The sequence below is a fragment of the Somniosus microcephalus genome, chromosome 19 (genome assembly GCF_052327205.1).
Source record: "Somniosus microcephalus isolate GS21.2 chromosome 19, FLI_Smic_1.0, whole genome shotgun sequence".
In the NCBI taxonomy this organism is placed as follows: Eukaryota; Metazoa; Chordata; class Chondrichthyes; order Squaliformes; family Somniosidae; genus Somniosus; species Somniosus microcephalus.
The window spans coordinates 73,037,766-73,054,097 of record NC_141005.1 but is presented as its reverse complement, the minus strand read 5'-3'; the positions used below and the strand labels follow the sequence as shown (position 1 = coordinate 73,054,097).

Below are 16,332 nucleotides of genomic sequence, written 5' to 3'. Positions count from 1 at the left end.
CCAATTCCCACACTAAAAATCAGGGAGTCAGAAATCTACCTTTTTACCCTACCTTGATGCATTCCACATTGCTTTCTGCTGCTGTGGCTTTCAATCCCACTGCAAACAGTGGTGTTTCTCAGGAAAAGGGCACCAGAGTCAAAGAATGAGACTTCTTCCACACAAAGGCTGCTGAATTCTGCTCCGTTACTCAGGGAATTACTTCCAATGCTACTTCCCACATTAACATTTTGCCAGAAACAAAGGCACCACAGCCAAGCAATTCAGGCACCAGTGCGTAAAAGTTGCCAGAGTTGATGCCTTTTTTAGGCCGTGCCTTTCGGGTGGCAATGCTCAGACTAATGCTTATGGCCAAGGGCGCAATAGCTGCAGAGTGCCTTGTTTCCCCTCACAAAGTTGGGAGATCCAGGTAATTTTCTGGGGAGCAGGACTCCAAATAGCACTTGTCACATGAATGTATTGTGAGAAAAGTAAAGGCCCGGGAATGAGAGACTGAAATGTCCTGTTTGGAACGAGTGTTAGATTTTGAATGGCTCACGTTCGAACGGCAGCTGTGCTGCTTGCGTTTTGTCAAGTTGAGCCAGCAGAATTGTAGGATGTCAGCCGCTATTTTGCAAAATACGAGTTGTTGGGAGAAATATGTGCGTATGAATGTTGGTTGCATTGCAGGGATGATGAACTGAATGACTGGCACTGCCGGTTAATTCATGCAGGAAGAATGAATGGAGTGTGTTTGTTGTGTGTTTGCACAGGAGGAATGAGTGTGATGCTGCTCAGTAAGAGTGCAGAATTTGGAGCACCTTTTTCTAGAGCTTTTGTGCACAGGTGTCAGGATGGCCAAGTGGTCTAAGGCGCCAGACTCAAGGACTGTTAATCTTTACCTTACCGATGGTTGGTGAATTCTGGTCCCTTTCTAGGGGCGTGGGTTCGAATCCCACTTCTAACATTACCTTTTGATCCACACAATTACAACCAGCGTCAAAAAGCCTGCTCAACTCATCTTCAATTTACAAGTGGCCACCACTAATACCTCAAAGGTATTGCCGTTTGCCAACAAGCTAAAGGCAACGCTCACAGACCAACTTCTTTTCCTCAGAAAACTTACCACATCCTAACACTGTCCTTGGGGATAAGGTTTCAAATCACACTTCTCTTTTCAACCAATTCCCACACTAAAAATCAGGGAGTCAGAAATCTACCTTTTTACCCTACCTTGATGCATTCCACATTGCTTTCTGCTGCTGTGGCTTTCAATCCCACTGCAAACAGTGGTGTTTCTCAGGAAAAGGGCACCAGAGTCAAAGAATGAGACTTCTTCCACACAAAGGCTGCTGAATTCTGCTCCGTTACTCAGGGAATTACTTCCAATGCTACTTTCCACATTAACATTTTGCCAGAAACAAAGGCACCACAGCCAAGCAATTCAGGCACCAGTGCGTAAAAGTTGCCAGAGTTGATGCCTTTTTTAGGCCGTGCCTTTCGGGTGGCAATGCTCAGACTAATGCTTATGGCCAAGGGCGCAATAGCTGCAGAGTGCCTTGTTTCCCCTCACAAAGTTGGGAGATCCAGGTAATTTTCTGGGGAGCAGGACTCCAAATAGCACTTGTCACATGAATGTATTGTGAGAAAAGTAAAGGCCCGGGAATGAGAGACTGAAATGTCCTGTTTGGAACGAGTGTTAGATTTTGAATGGCTCACGTTCGAACGGCAGCTGTGCTGCTTGCGTTTTGTCAAGTTGAGCCAGCAGAATTGTAGGATGTCAGCCGCTATTTTGCAAAATACGAGTTGTTGGGAGAAATATGTGCGTATGAATGTTGGTTGCATTGCAGGGATGATGAACTGAATGACTGGCACTGCCGGTTAATTCATGCAGGAAGAATGAATGGAGTGTGTTTGTTGTGTGTTTGCACAGGAGGAATGAGTGTGATGCTGCTCAGTAAGAGTGCAGAATTTGGAGCACGTTTTTCTAGAGCTTTTGTGCACAGGTGTCAGGATGGCCGAGTGGTCTAAGGCGCCAGACTCAAGGACTGTTAATCCTTACCTTACCGATGGTTGGTGAATCCTGGTCCCTTTCTAGGGGCGTGGGTTCGAATCCCACTTCTAACATTACCTTTTGATCCACACAATTACAACCAGCGTCAAAAAGCCTGCTCAACTCATCTTCAATTTACAAGTGGCCACCACTAATACCTCAAAGGTATTGCCGTTTGCCAACAAGCTAAAGGCAACGCTCACAGACCAACTTCTTTTCCTCAGAAAACCTACCACATCCTAACACTGTCCTTGGGGATAAGGTTTCAAATCACACTTCTCTTTTCAACCAATTCCCACACTAAAAATCAGGGAGTCAGAAATCTACCTTTTTACCCTACCTTGATGCATTCCACATTGCTTTCTGCTGCTGTGGCTTTCAATCCCACTGCAAACAGTGGTGTTTCTCAGGAAAAGGGCACCAGAGTCAAAGAATGAGACTTCTTCCACACAAAGGCTGCTGAATTCTGCTCCGTTACTCAGGGAATTACTTCCAATGCTACTTCCCACATTAACATTTTGCCAGAAACAAAGGCACCACAGCCAAGCAATTCAGGCACCAGTGCGTAAAAGTTGCCAGAGTTGATGCCTTTTTTAGGCCGTGCCTTTCGGGTGGCAATGCTCAGACTAATGCTTATGGCCAAGGGCGCAATAGCTGCAGAGTGCCTTGTTTCCCCTCACAAAGTTGGGAGATCCAGGTAATTTTCTGGGGAGCAGGACTCCAAATAGCACTTGTCACATGAATGTATTGTGAGAAAAGTAAAGGCCCGGGAATGAGAGACTGAAATGTCCTGTTTGGAACGAGTGTTAGATTTTGAATGGCTCACGTTCGAACGGCAGCTGTGCTGCTTGCGTTTTGTCAAGTTGAGCCAGCAGAATTGTAGGATGTCAGCCGCTATTTTGCAAAATACGAGTTGTTGGGAGAAATATGTGCGTATGAATGTTGGTTGCATTGCAGGGATGATGAACTGAATGACTGGCACTGCCGGTTAATTCATGCAGGAAGAATGAATGGAGTGTGTTTGTTGTGTGTTTGCACAGGAGGAATGAGTGTGATGCTGCTCAGTAAGAGTGCAGAATTTGGAGCACGTTTTTCTAGAGCTTTTGTGCACAGGTGTCAGGATGGCCGAGTGGTCTAAGGCGCCAGACTCAAGGACTGTTAATCCTTACCTTACCGATGGTTGGTGAATTCTGGTCCCTTTCTAGGGGCGTGGGTTCGAATCCCACTTCTGACATTACCTTTTGATCCACACAATTACAACCAGCGTCAAAAAGCCTGCTCAACTCATCTTCAATTTACAAGTGGCCACCACTAATACCTCAAAGGTATTGCCGTTTGCCAACAAGCTAAAGGCAACGCTCACAGACCAACTTCTTTTCCTCAGAAAACTTACCACATCCTAACACTGTCCTTGGGGATAAGGTTTCAAATCACACTTCTCTTTTCAACCAATTCCCACACTAAAAATCAGGGAGTCAGAAATCTACCTTTTTACCCTACCTTGATGCATTCCACATTGCTTTCTGCTGCTGTGGCTTTCAATCCCACTGCAAACAGTGGTGTTTCTCAGGAAAAGGGCACCAGAGTCAAAGAATGAGACTTCTTCCACACAAAGGCTGCTGAATTCTGCTCCGTTACTCAGGGAATTACTTCCAATGCTACTTTCCACATTAACATTTTGCCAGAAACAAAGGCACCACAGCCAAGCAATTCAGGCACCAGTGCGTAAAAGTTGCCAGAGTTGATGCCTTTTTTAGGCCGTGCCTTTCGGGTGGCAATGCTCAGACTAATGCTTATGGCCAAGGGCGCAATAGCTGCAGAGTGCCTTGTTTCCCCTCACAAAGTTGGGAGATCCAGGTAATTTTCTGGGGAGCAGGACTCCAAATAGCACTTGTCACATGAATGTATTGTGAGAAAAGTAAAGGCCCGGGAATGAGAGACTGAAATGTCCTGTTTGGAACGAGTGTTAGATTTTGAATGGCTCACGTTCGAACGGCAGCTGTGCTGCTTGCGTTTTGTCAAGTTGAGCCAGCAGAATTGTAGGATGTCAGCCGCTATTTTGCAAAATACGAGTTGTTGGGAGAAATATGTGCGTATGAATGTTGGTTGCATTGCAGGGATGATGAACTGAATGACTGGCACTGCCGGTTAATTCATGCAGGAAGAATGAATGGAGTGTGTTTGTTGTGTGTTTGCACAGGAGGAATGAGTGTGATGCTGCTCAGTAAGAGTGCAGAATTTGGAGCACGTTTTTCTAGAGCTTTTGTGCACAGGTGTCAGGATGGCCGAGTGGTCTAAGGCGCCAGACTCAAGGACTGTTAATCCTTACCTTACCGATGGTTGGTGAATCCTGGTCCCTTTCTAGGGGCGTGGGTTCGAATCCCACTTCTAACATTACCTTTTGATCCACACAATTACAACCAGCGTCAAAAAGCCTGCTCAACTCATCTTCAATTTACAAGTGGCCACCACTAATACCTCAAAGGTATTGCCGTTTGCCAACAAGCTAAAGGCAACGCTCACAGACCAACTTCTTTTCCTCAGAAAACCTACCACATCCTAACACTGTCCTTGGGGATAAGGTTTCAAATCACACTTCTCTTTTCAACCAATTCCCACACTAAAAATCAGGGAGTCAGAAATCTACCTTTTTACCCTACCTTGATGCATTCCACATTGCTTTCTGCTGCTGTGGCTTTCAATCCCACTGCAAACAGTGGTGTTTCTCAGGAAAAGGGCACCAGAGTCAAAGAATGAGACTTCTTCCACACAAAGGCTGCTGAATTCTGCTCCGTTACTCAGGGAATTACTTCCAATGCTACTTCCCACATTAACATTTTGCCAGAAACAAAGGCACCACAGCCAAGCAATTCAGGCACCAGTGCGTAAAAGTTGCCAGAGTTGATGCCTTTTTTAGGCCGTGCCTTTCGGGTGGCAATGCTCAGACTAATGCTTATGGCCAAGGGCGCAATAGCTGCAGAGTGCCTTGTTTCCCCTCACAAAGTTGGGAGATCCAGGTAATTTTCTGGGGAGCAGGACTCCAAATAGCACTTGTCACATGAATGTATTGTGAGAAAAGTAAAGGCCCGGGAATGAGAGACTGAAATGTCCTGTTTGGAACGAGTGTTAGATTTTGAATGGCTCACGTTCGAACGGCAGCTGTGCTGCTTGCGTTTTGTCAAGTTGAGCCAGCAGAATTGTAGGATGTCAGCCGCTATTTTGCAAAATACGAGTTGTTGGGAGAAATATGTGCGTATGAATGTTGGTTGCATTGCAGGGATGATGAACTGAATGACTGGCACTGCCGGTTAATTCATGCAGGAAGAATGAATGGAGTGTGTTTGTTGTGTGTTTGCACAGGAGGAATGAGTGTGATGCTGCTCAGTAAGAGTGCAGAATTTGGAGCACCTTTTTCTAGAGCTTTTGTGCACAGGTGTCAGGATGGCCAAGTGGTCTAAGGCGCCAGACTCAAGGACTGTTAATCTTTACCTTACCGATGGTTGGTGAATTCTGGTCCCTTTCTAGGGGCGTGGGTTCGAATCCCACTTCTAACATTACCTTTTGATCCACACAATTACAACCAGCGTCAAAAAGCCTGCTCAACTCATCTTCAATTTACAAGTGGCCACCACTAATACCTCAAAGGTATTGCCGTTTGCCAACAAGCTAAAGGCAACGCTCACAGACCAACTTCTTTTCCTCAGAAAACTTACCACATCCTAACACTGTCCTTGGGGATAAGGTTTCAAATCACACTTCTCTTTTCAACCAATTCCCACACTAAAAATCAGGGAGTCAGAAATCTACCTTTTTACCCTACCTTGATGCATTCCACATTGCTTTCTGCTGCTGTGGCTTTCAATCCCACTGCAAACAGTGGTGTTTCTCAGGAAAAGGGCACCAGAGTCAAAGAATGAGACTTCTTCCACACAAAGGCTGCTGAATTCTGCTCCGTTACTCAGGGAATTACTTCCAATGCTACTTTCCACATTAACATTTTGCCAGAAACAAAGGCACCACAGCCAAGCAATTCAGGCACCAGTGCGTAAAAGTTGCCAGAGTTGATGCCTTTTTTAGGCCGTGCCTTTCGGGTGGCAATGCTCAGACTAATGCTTATGGCCAAGGGCGCAATAGCTGCAGAGTGCCTTGTTTCCCCTCACAAAGTTGGGAGATCCAGGTAATTTTCTGGGGAGCAGGACTCCAAATAGCACTTGTCACATGAATGTATTGTGAGAAAAGTAAAGGCCCGGGAATGAGAGACTGAAATGTCCTGTTTGGAACGAGTGTTAGATTTTGAATGGCTCACGTTCGAACGGCAGCTGTGCTGCTTGCGTTTTGTCAAGTTGAGCCAGCAGAATTGTAGGATGTCAGCCGCTATTTTGCAAAATACGAGTTGTTGGGAGAAATATGTGCGTATGAATGTTGGTTGCATTGCAGGGATGATGAACTGAATGACTGGCACTGCCGGTTAATTCATGCAGGAAGAATGAATGGAGTGTGTTTGTTGTGTGTTTGCACAGGAGGAATGAGTGTGATGCTGCTCAGTAAGAGTGCAGAATTTGGAGCACGTTTTTCTAGAGCTTTTGTGCACAGGTGTCAGGATGGCCGAGTGGTCTAAGGCGCCAGACTCAAGGACTGTTAATCCTTACCTTACCGATGGTTGGTGAATCCTGGTCCCTTTCTAGGGGCGTGGGTTCGAATCCCACTTCTAACATTACCTTTTGATCCACACAATTACAACCAGCGTCAAAAAGCCTGCTCAACTCATCTTCAATTTACAAGTGGCCACCACTAATACCTCAAAGGTATTGCCGTTTGCCAACAAGCTAAAGGCAACGCTCACAGACCAACTTCTTTTCCTCAGAAAACCTACCACATCCTAACACTGTCCTTGGGGATAAGGTTTCAAATCACACTTCTCTTTTCAACCAATTCCCACACTAAAAATCAGGGAGTCAGAAATCTACCTTTTTACCCTACCTTGATGCATTCCACATTGCTTTCTGCTGCTGTGGCTTTCAATCCCACTGCAAACAGTGGTGTTTCTCAGGAAAAGGGCACCAGAGTCAAAGAATGAGACTTCTTCCACACAAAGGCTGCTGAATTCTGCTCCGTTACTCAGGGAATTACTTCCAATGCTACTTCCCACATTAACATTTTGCCAGAAACAAAGGCACCACAGCCAAGCAATTCAGGCACCAGTGCGTAAAAGTTGCCAGAGTTGATGCCTTTTTTAGGCCGTGCCTTTCGGGTGGCAATGCTCAGACTAATGCTTATGGCCAAGGGCGCAATAGCTGCAGAGTGCCTTGTTTCCCCTCACAAAGTTGGGAGATCCAGGTAATTTTCTGGGGAGCAGGACTCCAAATAGCACTTGTCACATGAATGTATTGTGAGAAAAGTAAAGGCCCGGGAATGAGAGACTGAAATGTCCTGTTTGGAACGAGTGTTAGATTTTGAATGGCTCACGTTCGAACGGCAGCTGTGCTGCTTGCGTTTTGTCAAGTTGAGCCAGCAGAATTGTAGGATGTCAGCCGCTATTTTGCAAAATACGAGTTGTTGGGAGAAATATGTGCGTATGAATGTTGGTTGCATTGCAGGGATGATGAACTGAATGACTGGCACTGCCGGTTAATTCATGCAGGAAGAATGAATGGAGTGTGTTTGTTGTGTGTTTGCACAGGAGGAATGAGTGTGATGCTGCTCAGTAAGAGTGCAGAATTTGGAGCACGTTTTTCTAGAGCTTTTGTGCACAGGTGTCAGGATGGCCGAGTGGTCTAAGGCGCCAGACTCAAGGACTGTTAATCCTTACCTTACCGATGGTTGGTGAATTCTGGTCCCTTTCTAGGGGCGTGGGTTCGAATCCCACTTCTGACATTACCTTTTGATCCACACAATTACAACCAGCGTCAAAAAGCCTGCTCAACTCATCTTCAATTTACAAGTGGCCACCACTAATACCTCAAAGGTATTGCCGTTTGCCAACAAGCTAAAGGCAACGCTCACAGACCAACTTCTTTTCCTCAGAAAACTTACCACATCCTAACACTGTCCTTGGGGATAAGGTTTCAAATCACACTTCTCTTTTCAACCAATTCCCACACTAAAAATCAGGGAGTCAGAAATCTACCTTTTTACCCTACCTTGATGCATTCCACATTGCTTTCTGCTGCTGTGGCTTTCAATCCCACTGCAAACAGTGGTGTTTCTCAGGAAAAGGGCACCAGAGTCAAAGAATGAGACTTCTTCCACACAAAGGCTGCTGAATTCTGCTCCGTTACTCAGGGAATTACTTCCAATGCTACTTCCCACATTAACATTTTGCCAGAAACAAAGGCACCACAGCCAAGCAATTCAGGCACCAGTGCGTAAAAGTTGCCAGAGTTGATGCCTTTTTTAGGCCGTGCCTTTCGGGTGGCAATGCTCAGACTAATGCTTATGGCCAAGGGCGCAATAGCTGCAGAGTGCCTTGTTTCCCCTCACAAAGTTGGGAGATCCAGGTAATTTTCTGGGGAGCAGGACTCCAAATAGCACTTGTCACATGAATGTATTGTGAGAAAAGTAAAGGCCCGGGAATGAGAGACTGAAATGTCCTGTTTGGAACGAGTGTTAGATTTTGAATGGCTCACGTTCGAACGGCAGCTGTGCTGCTTGCGTTTTGTCAAGTTGAGCCAGCAGAATTGTAGGATGTCAGCCGCTATTTTGCAAAATACGAGTTGTTGGGAGAAATATGTGCGTATGAATGTTGGTTGCATTGCAGGGATGATGAACTGAATGACTGGCACTGCCGGTTAATTCATGCAGGAAGAATGAATGGAGTGTGTTTGTTGTGTGTTTGCACAGGAGGAATGAGTGTGATGCTGCTCAGTAAGAGTGCAGAATTTGGAGCACGTTTTTCTAGAGCTTTTGTGCACAGGTGTCAGGATGGCCGAGTGGTCTAAGGCGCCAGACTCAAGGACTGTTAATCCTTACCTTACCGATGGTTGGTGAATTCTGGTCCCTTTCTAGGGGCGTGGGTTCGAATCCCACTTCTGACATTACCTTTTGATCCACACAATTACAACCAGCGTCAAAAAGCCTGCTCAACTCATCTTCAATTTACAAGTGGCCACCACTAATACCTCAAAGGTATTGCCGTTTGCCAACAAGCTAAAGGCAACGCTCACAGACCAACTTCTTTTCCTCAGAAAACTTACCACATCCTAACACTGTCCTTGGGGATAAGGTTTCAAATCACACTTCTCTTTTCAACCAATTCCCACACTAAAAATCAGGGAGTCAGAAATCTACCTTTTTACCCTACCTTGATGCATTCCACATTGCTTTCTGCTGCTGTGGCTTTCAATCCCACTGCAAACAGTGGTGTTTCTCAGGAAAAGGGCACCAGAGTCAAAGAATGAGACTTCTTCCACACAAAGGCTGCTGAATTCTGCTCCGTTACTCAGGGAATTACTTCCAATGCTACTTCCCACATTAACATTTTGCCAGAAACAAAGGCACCACAGCCAAGCAATTCAGGCACCAGTGCGTAAAAGTTGCCAGAGTTGATGCCTTTTTTAGGCCGTGCCTTTCGGGTGGCAATGCTCAGACTAATGCTTATGGCCAAGGGCGCAATAGCTGCAGAGTGCCTTGTTTCCCCTCACAAAGTTGGGAGATCCAGGTAATTTTCTGGGGAGCAGGACTCCAAATAGCACTTGTCACATGAATGTATTGTGAGAAAAGTAAAGGCCCGGGAATGAGAGACTGAAATGTCCTGTTTGGAACGAGTGTTAGATTTTGAATGGCTCACGTTCGAACGGCAGCTGTGCTGCTTGCGTTTTGTCAAGTTGAGCCAGCAGAATTGTAGGATGTCAGCCGCTATTTTGCAAAATACGAGTTGTTGGGAGAAATATGTGCGTATGAATGTTGGTTGCATTGCAGGGATGATGAACTGAATGACTGGCACTGCCGGTTAATTCATGCAGGAAGAATGAATGGAGTGTGTTTGTTGTGTGTTTGCACAGGAGGAATGAGTGTGATGCTGCTCAGTAAGAGTGCAGAATTTGGAGCACGTTTTTCTAGAGCTTTTGTGCACAGGTGTCAGGATGGCCGAGTGGTCTAAGGCGCCAGACTCAAGGACTGTTAATCCTTACCTTACCGATGGTTGGTGAATTCTGGTCCCTTTCTAGGGGCGTGGGTTCGAATCCCACTTCTGACATTACCTTTTGATCCACACAATTACAACCAGCGTCAAAAAGCCTGCTCAACTCATCTTCAATTTACAAGTGGCCACCACTAATACCTCAAAGGTATTGCCGTTTGCCAACAAGCTAAAGGCAACGCTCACAGACCAACTTCTTTTCCTCAGAAAACTTACCACATCCTAACACTGTCCTTGGGGATAAGGTTTCAAATCACACTTCTCTTTTCAACCAATTCCCACACTAAAAATCAGGGAGTCAGAAATCTACCTTTTTACCCTACCTTGATGCATTCCACATTGCTTTCTGCTGCTGTGGCTTTCAATCCCACTGCAAACAGTGGTGTTTCTCAGGAAAAGGGCACCAGAGTCAAAGAATGAGACTTCTTCCACACAAAGGCTGCTGAATTCTGCTCCGTTACTCAGGGAATTACTTCCAATGCTACTTCCCACATTAACATTTTGCCAGAAACAAAGGCACCACAGCCAAGCAATTCAGGCACCAGTGCGTAAAAGTTGCCAGAGTTGATGCCTTTTTTAGGCCGTGCCTTTCGGGTGGCAATGCTCAGACTAATGCTTATGGCCAAGGGCGCAATAGCTGCAGAGTGCCTTGTTTCCCCTCACAAAGTTGGGAGATCCAGGTAATTTTCTGGGGAGCAGGACTCCAAATAGCACTTGTCACATGAATGTATTGTGAGAAAAGTAAAGGCCCGGGAATGAGAGACTGAAATGTCCTGTTTGGAACGAGTGTTAGATTTTGAATGGCTCACGTTCGAACGGCAGCTGTGCTGCTTGCGTTTTGTCAAGTTGAGCCAGCAGAATTGTAGGATGTCAGCCGCTATTTTGCAAAATACGAGTTGTTGGGAGAAATATGTGCGTATGAATGTTGGTTGCATTGCAGGGATGATGAACTGAATGACTGGCACTGCCGGTTAATTCATGCAGGAAGAATGAATGGAGTGTGTTTGTTGTGTGTTTGCACAGGAGGAATGAGTGTGATGCTGCTCAGTAAGAGTGCAGAATTTGGAGCACGTTTTTCTAGAGCTTTTGTGCACAGGTGTCAGGATGGCCGAGTGGTCTAAGGCGCCAGACTCAAGGACTGTTAATCCTTACCTTACCGATGGTTGGTGAATTCTGGTCCCTTTCTAGGGGCGTGGGTTCGAATCCCACTTCTGACATTACCTTTTGATCCACACAATTACAACCAGCGTCAAAAAGCCTGCTCAACTCATCTTCAATTTACAAGTGGCCACCACTAATACCTCAAAGGTATTGCCGTTTGCCAACAAGCTAAAGGCAACGCTCACAGACCAACTTCTTTTCCTCAGAAAACTTACCACATCCTAACACTGTCCTTGGGGATAAGGTTTCAAATCACACTTCTCTTTTCAACCAATTCCCACACTAAAAATCAGGGAGTCAGAAATCTACCTTTTTACCCTACCTTGATGCATTCCACATTGCTTTCTGCTGCTGTGGCTTTCAATCCCACTGCAAACAGTGGTGTTTCTCAGGAAAAGGGCACCAGAGTCAAAGAATGAGACTTCTTCCACACAAAGGCTGCTGAATTCTGCTCCGTTACTCAGGGAATTACTTCCAATGCTACTTCCCACATTAACATTTTGCCAGAAACAAAGGCACCACAGCCAAGCAATTCAGGCACCAGTGCGTAAAAGTTGCCAGAGTTGATGCCTTTTTTAGGCCGTGCCTTTCGGGTGGCAATGCTCAGACTAATGCTTATGGCCAAGGGCGCAATAGCTGCAGAGTGCCTTGTTTCCCCTCACAAAGTTGGGAGATCCAGGTAATTTTCTGGGGAGCAGGACTCCAAATAGCACTTGTCACATGAATGTATTGTGAGAAAAGTAAAGGCCCGGGAATGAGAGACTGAAATGTCCTGTTTGGAACGAGTGTTAGATTTTGAATGGCTCACGTTCGAACGGCAGCTGTGCTGCTTGCGTTTTGTCAAGTTGAGCCAGCAGAATTGTAGGATGTCAGCCGCTATTTTGCAAAATACGAGTTGTTGGGAGAAATATGTGCGTATGAATGTTGGTTGCATTTCAGGGATGATGAACTGAATGACTGGCACTGCCGGTTAATTCATGCAGGAAGAATGAATGGAGTGTGTTTGTTGTGTGTTTGCACAGGAGGAATGAGTGTGATGCTGCTCAGTAAGAGTGCAGAATTTGGAGCACGTTTTTCTAGAGCTTTTGTGCACAGGTGTCAGGATGGCCGAGTGGTCTAAGGCGCCAGACTCAAGGACTGTTAATCCTTACCTTACCGATGGTTGGTGAATTCTGGTCCCTTTCTAGGGGCGTGGGTTCGAATCCCACTTCTGACATTACCTTTTGATCCACACAATTACAACCAGCGTCAAAAAGCCTGCTCAACTCATCTTCAATTTACAAGTGGCCACCACTAATACCTCAAAGGTATTGCCGTTTGCCAACAAGCTAAAGGCAACGCTCACAGACCAACTTCTTTTCCTCAGAAAACTTACCACATCCTAACACTGTCCTTGGGGATAAGGTTTCAAATCACACTTCTCTTTTCAACCAATTCCCACACTAAAAATCAGGGAGTCAGAAATCTACCTTTTTACCCTACCTTGATGCATTCCACATTGCTTTCTGCTGCTGTGGCTTTCAATCCCACTGCAAACAGTGGTGTTTCTCAGGAAAAGGGCACCAGAGTCAAAGAATGAGACTTCTTCCACACAAAGGCTGCTGAATTCTGCTCCGTTACTCAGGGAATTACTTCCAATGCTACTTCCCACATTAACATTTTGCCAGAAACAAAGGCACCACAGCCAAGCAATTCAGGCACCAGTGCGTAAAAGTTGCCAGAGTTGATGCCTTTTTTAGGCCGTGCCTTTCGGGTGGCAATGCTCAGACTAATGCTTATGGCCAAGGGCGCAATAGCTGCAGAGTGCCTTGTTTCCCCTCACAAAGTTGGGAGATCCAGGTAATTTTCTGGGGAGCAGGACTCCAAATAGCACTTGTCACATGAATGTATTGTGAGAAAAGTAAAGGCCCGGGAATGAGAGACTGAAATGTCCTGTTTGGAACGAGTGTTAGATTTTGAATGGCTCACGTTCGAACGGCAGCTGTGCTGCTTGCGTTTTGTCAAGTTGAGCCAGCAGAATTGTAGGATGTCAGCCGCTATTTTGCAAAATACGAGTTGTTGGGAGAAATATGTGCGTATGAATGTTGGTTGCATTGCAGGGATGATGAACTGAATGACTGGCACTGCCGGTTAATTCATGCAGGAAGAATGAATGGAGTGTGTTTGTTGTGTGTTTGCACAGGAGGAATGAGTGTGATGCTGCTCAGTAAGAGTGCAGAATTTGGAGCACGTTTTTCTAGAGCTTTTGTGCACAGGTGTCAGGATGGCCGAGTGGTCTAAGGCGCCAGACTCAAGGACTGTTAATCCTTACCTTACCGATGGTTGGTGAATTCTGGTCCCTTTCTAGGGGCGTGGGTTCGAATCCCACTTCTGACATTACCTTTTGATCCACACAATTACAACCAGCGTCAAAAAGCCTGCTCAACTCATCTTCAATTTACAAGTGGCCACCACTAATACCTCAAAGGTATTGCCGTTTGCCAACAAGCTAAAGGCAACGCTCACAGACCAACTTCTTTTCCTCAGAAAACTTACCACATCCTAACACTGTCCTTGGGGATAAGGTTTCAAATCACACTTCTCTTTTCAACCAATTCCCACACTAAAAATCAGGGAGTCAGAAATCTACCTTTTTACCCTACCTTGATGCATTCCACATTGCTTTCTGCTGCTGTGGCTTTCAATCCCACTGCAAACAGTGGTGTTTCTCAGGAAAAGGGCACCAGAGTCAAAGAATGAGACTTCTTCCACACAAAGGCTGCTGAATTCTGCTCCGTTACTCAGGGAATTACTTCCAATGCTACTTCCCACATTAACATTTTGCCAGAAACAAAGGCACCACAGCCAAGCAATTCAGGCACCAGTGCGTAAAAGTTGCCAGAGTTGATGCCTTTTTTAGGCCGTGCCTTTCGGGTGGCAATGCTCAGACTAATGCTTATGGCCAAGGGCGCAATAGCTGCAGAGTGCCTTGTTTCCCCTCACAAAGTTGGGAGATCCAGGTAATTTTCTGGGGAGCAGGACTCCAAATAGCACTTGTCACATGAATGTATTGTGAGAAAAGTAAAGGCCCGGGAATGAGAGACTGAAATGTCCTGTTTGGAACGAGTGTTAGATTTTGAATGGCTCACGTTCGAACGGCAGCTGTGCTGCTTGCGTTTTGTCAAGTTGAGCCAGCAGAATTGTAGGATGTCAGCCGCTATTTTGCAAAATACGAGTTGTTGGGAGAAATATGTGCGTATGAATGTTGGTTGCATTGCAGGGATGATGAACTGAATGACTGGCACTGCCGGTTAATTCATGCAGGAAGAATGAATGGAGTGTGTTTGTTGTGTGTTTGCACAGGAGGAATGAGTGTGATGCTGCTCAGTAAGAGTGCAGAATTTGGAGCACGTTTTTCTAGAGCTTTTGTGCACAGGTGTCAGGATGGCCGAGTGGTCTAAGGCGCCAGACTCAAGGACTGTTAATCCTTACCTTACCGATGGTTGGTGAATTCTGGTCCCTTTCTAGGGGCGTGGGTTCGAATCCCACTTCTGACATTACCTTTTGATCCACACAATTACAACCAGCGTCAAAAAGCCTGCTCAACTCATCTTCAATTTACAAGTGGCCACCACTAATACCTCAAAGGTATTGCCGTTTGCCAACAAGCTAAAGGCAACGCTCACAGACCAACTTCTTTTCCTCAGAAAACTTACCACATCCTAACACTGTCCTTGGGGATAAGGTTTCAAATCACACTTCTCTTTTCAACCAATTCCCACACTAAAAATCAGGGAGTCAGAAATCTACCTTTTTACCCTACCTTGATGCATTCCACATTGCTTTCTGCTGCTGTGGCTTTCAATCCCACTGCAAACAGTGGTGTTTCTCAGGAAAAGGGCACCAGAGTCAAAGAATGAGACTTCTTCCACACAAAGGCTGCTGAATTCTGCTTCGTTACTCAGGGAATTACTTCCAATGCTACTTCCCACATTAACATTTTGCCAGAAACAAAGGCACCACAGCCAAGCAATTCAGGCACCAGTGCGTAAAAGTTGCCAGAGTTGATGCCTTTTTTAGGCCGTGCCTTTCGGGTGGCAATGCTCAGACTAATGCTTATGGCCAAGGGCGCAATAGCTGCAGAGTGCCTTGTTTCCCCTCACAAAGTTGGGAGATCCAGGTAATTTTCTGGGGAGCAGGACTCCAAATAGCACTTGTCACATGAATGTATTGTGAGAAAAGTAAAGGCCCGGGAATGAGAGACTGAAATGTCCTGTTTGGAACGAGTGTTAGATTTTGAATGGCTCACGTTCGAACGGCAGCTGTGCTGCTTGCGTTTTGTCAAGTTGAGCCAGCAGAATTGTAGGATGTCAGCCGCTATTTTGCAAAATACGAGTTGTTGGGAGAAATATGTGCGTATGAATGTTGGTTGCATTGCAGGGATGATGAACTGAATGACTGGCACTGCCGGTTAATTCATGCAGGAAGAATGAATGGAGTGTGTTTGTTGTGTGTTTGCACAGGAGGAATGAGTGTGATGCTGCTCAGTAAGAGTGCAGAATTTGGAGCACGTTTTTCTAGAGCTTTTGTGCACAGGTGTCAGGATGGCCGAGTGGTCTAAGGCGCCAGACTCAAGGACTGTTAATCCTTACCTTACCGATGGTTGGTGAATTCTGGTCCCTTTCTAGGGGCGTGGGTTCGAATCCCACTTCTGACATTACCTTTTGATCCACACAATTACAACCAGCGTCAAAAAGCCTGCTCAACTCATCTTCAATTTACAAGTGGCCACCACTAATACCTCAAAGGTATTGCCGTTTGCCAACAAGCTAAAGGCAACGCTCACAGACCAACTTCTTTTCCTCAGAAAACTTACCACATCCTAACACTGTCCTTGGGGATAAGGTTTCAAATCACACTTCTCTTTTCAACCAATTCCCACACTAAAAATCAGGGAGTCAGAAATCTACCTTTTTACCCTACCTTGATGCATTCCACATTGCTTTCTGCTGCTGTGGCTTTC

General features: G+C 45.7%; 9 non-coding genes across 9 annotated transcripts; all 9 read left to right on the top strand.

Moving 5' to 3' along the window:
• Positions 1-3,147: 3,147 nt before the first annotated feature.
• On the top strand, positions 3,148-3,266 carry trnal-caa (transfer RNA leucine (anticodon CAA)). Its single transcript has 2 exons — positions 3,148-3,185; positions 3,221-3,266. It is a non-coding gene; the product is annotated as a tRNA-Leu (tRNA).
• Positions 3,267-7,787: 4,521 nt separating this feature from the next.
• On the top strand, positions 7,788-7,906 carry trnal-caa (transfer RNA leucine (anticodon CAA)). The gene is made up of 2 exons: positions 7,788-7,825; positions 7,861-7,906. It is a non-coding gene; the product is annotated as a tRNA-Leu (tRNA).
• Positions 7,907-8,947: 1,041 nt separating this feature from the next.
• Positions 8,948-9,066, top strand: trnal-caa (transfer RNA leucine (anticodon CAA)). Its single transcript has 2 exons — positions 8,948-8,985; positions 9,021-9,066. It is a non-coding gene; the product is annotated as a tRNA-Leu (tRNA).
• A 1,041-nt stretch (positions 9,067-10,107) lies between these two features.
• Positions 10,108-10,226, top strand: trnal-caa (transfer RNA leucine (anticodon CAA)). The gene is made up of 2 exons: positions 10,108-10,145; positions 10,181-10,226. It is a non-coding gene; the product is annotated as a tRNA-Leu (tRNA).
• A 1,041-nt stretch (positions 10,227-11,267) lies between these two features.
• On the top strand, positions 11,268-11,386 carry trnal-caa (transfer RNA leucine (anticodon CAA)). Its single transcript has 2 exons — positions 11,268-11,305; positions 11,341-11,386. It is a non-coding gene; the product is annotated as a tRNA-Leu (tRNA).
• A 1,041-nt stretch (positions 11,387-12,427) lies between these two features.
• Positions 12,428-12,546, top strand: trnal-caa (transfer RNA leucine (anticodon CAA)). The gene is made up of 2 exons: positions 12,428-12,465; positions 12,501-12,546. It is a non-coding gene; the product is annotated as a tRNA-Leu (tRNA).
• A 1,041-nt stretch (positions 12,547-13,587) lies between these two features.
• On the top strand, positions 13,588-13,706 carry trnal-caa (transfer RNA leucine (anticodon CAA)). Its single transcript has 2 exons — positions 13,588-13,625; positions 13,661-13,706. It is a non-coding gene; the product is annotated as a tRNA-Leu (tRNA).
• Positions 13,707-14,747: 1,041 nt separating this feature from the next.
• On the top strand, positions 14,748-14,866 carry trnal-caa (transfer RNA leucine (anticodon CAA)). The gene is made up of 2 exons: positions 14,748-14,785; positions 14,821-14,866. It is a non-coding gene; the product is annotated as a tRNA-Leu (tRNA).
• A 1,041-nt stretch (positions 14,867-15,907) lies between these two features.
• On the top strand, positions 15,908-16,026 carry trnal-caa (transfer RNA leucine (anticodon CAA)). Its single transcript has 2 exons — positions 15,908-15,945; positions 15,981-16,026. It is a non-coding gene; the product is annotated as a tRNA-Leu (tRNA).
• Positions 16,027-16,332: the final 306 nt, after the last annotated feature.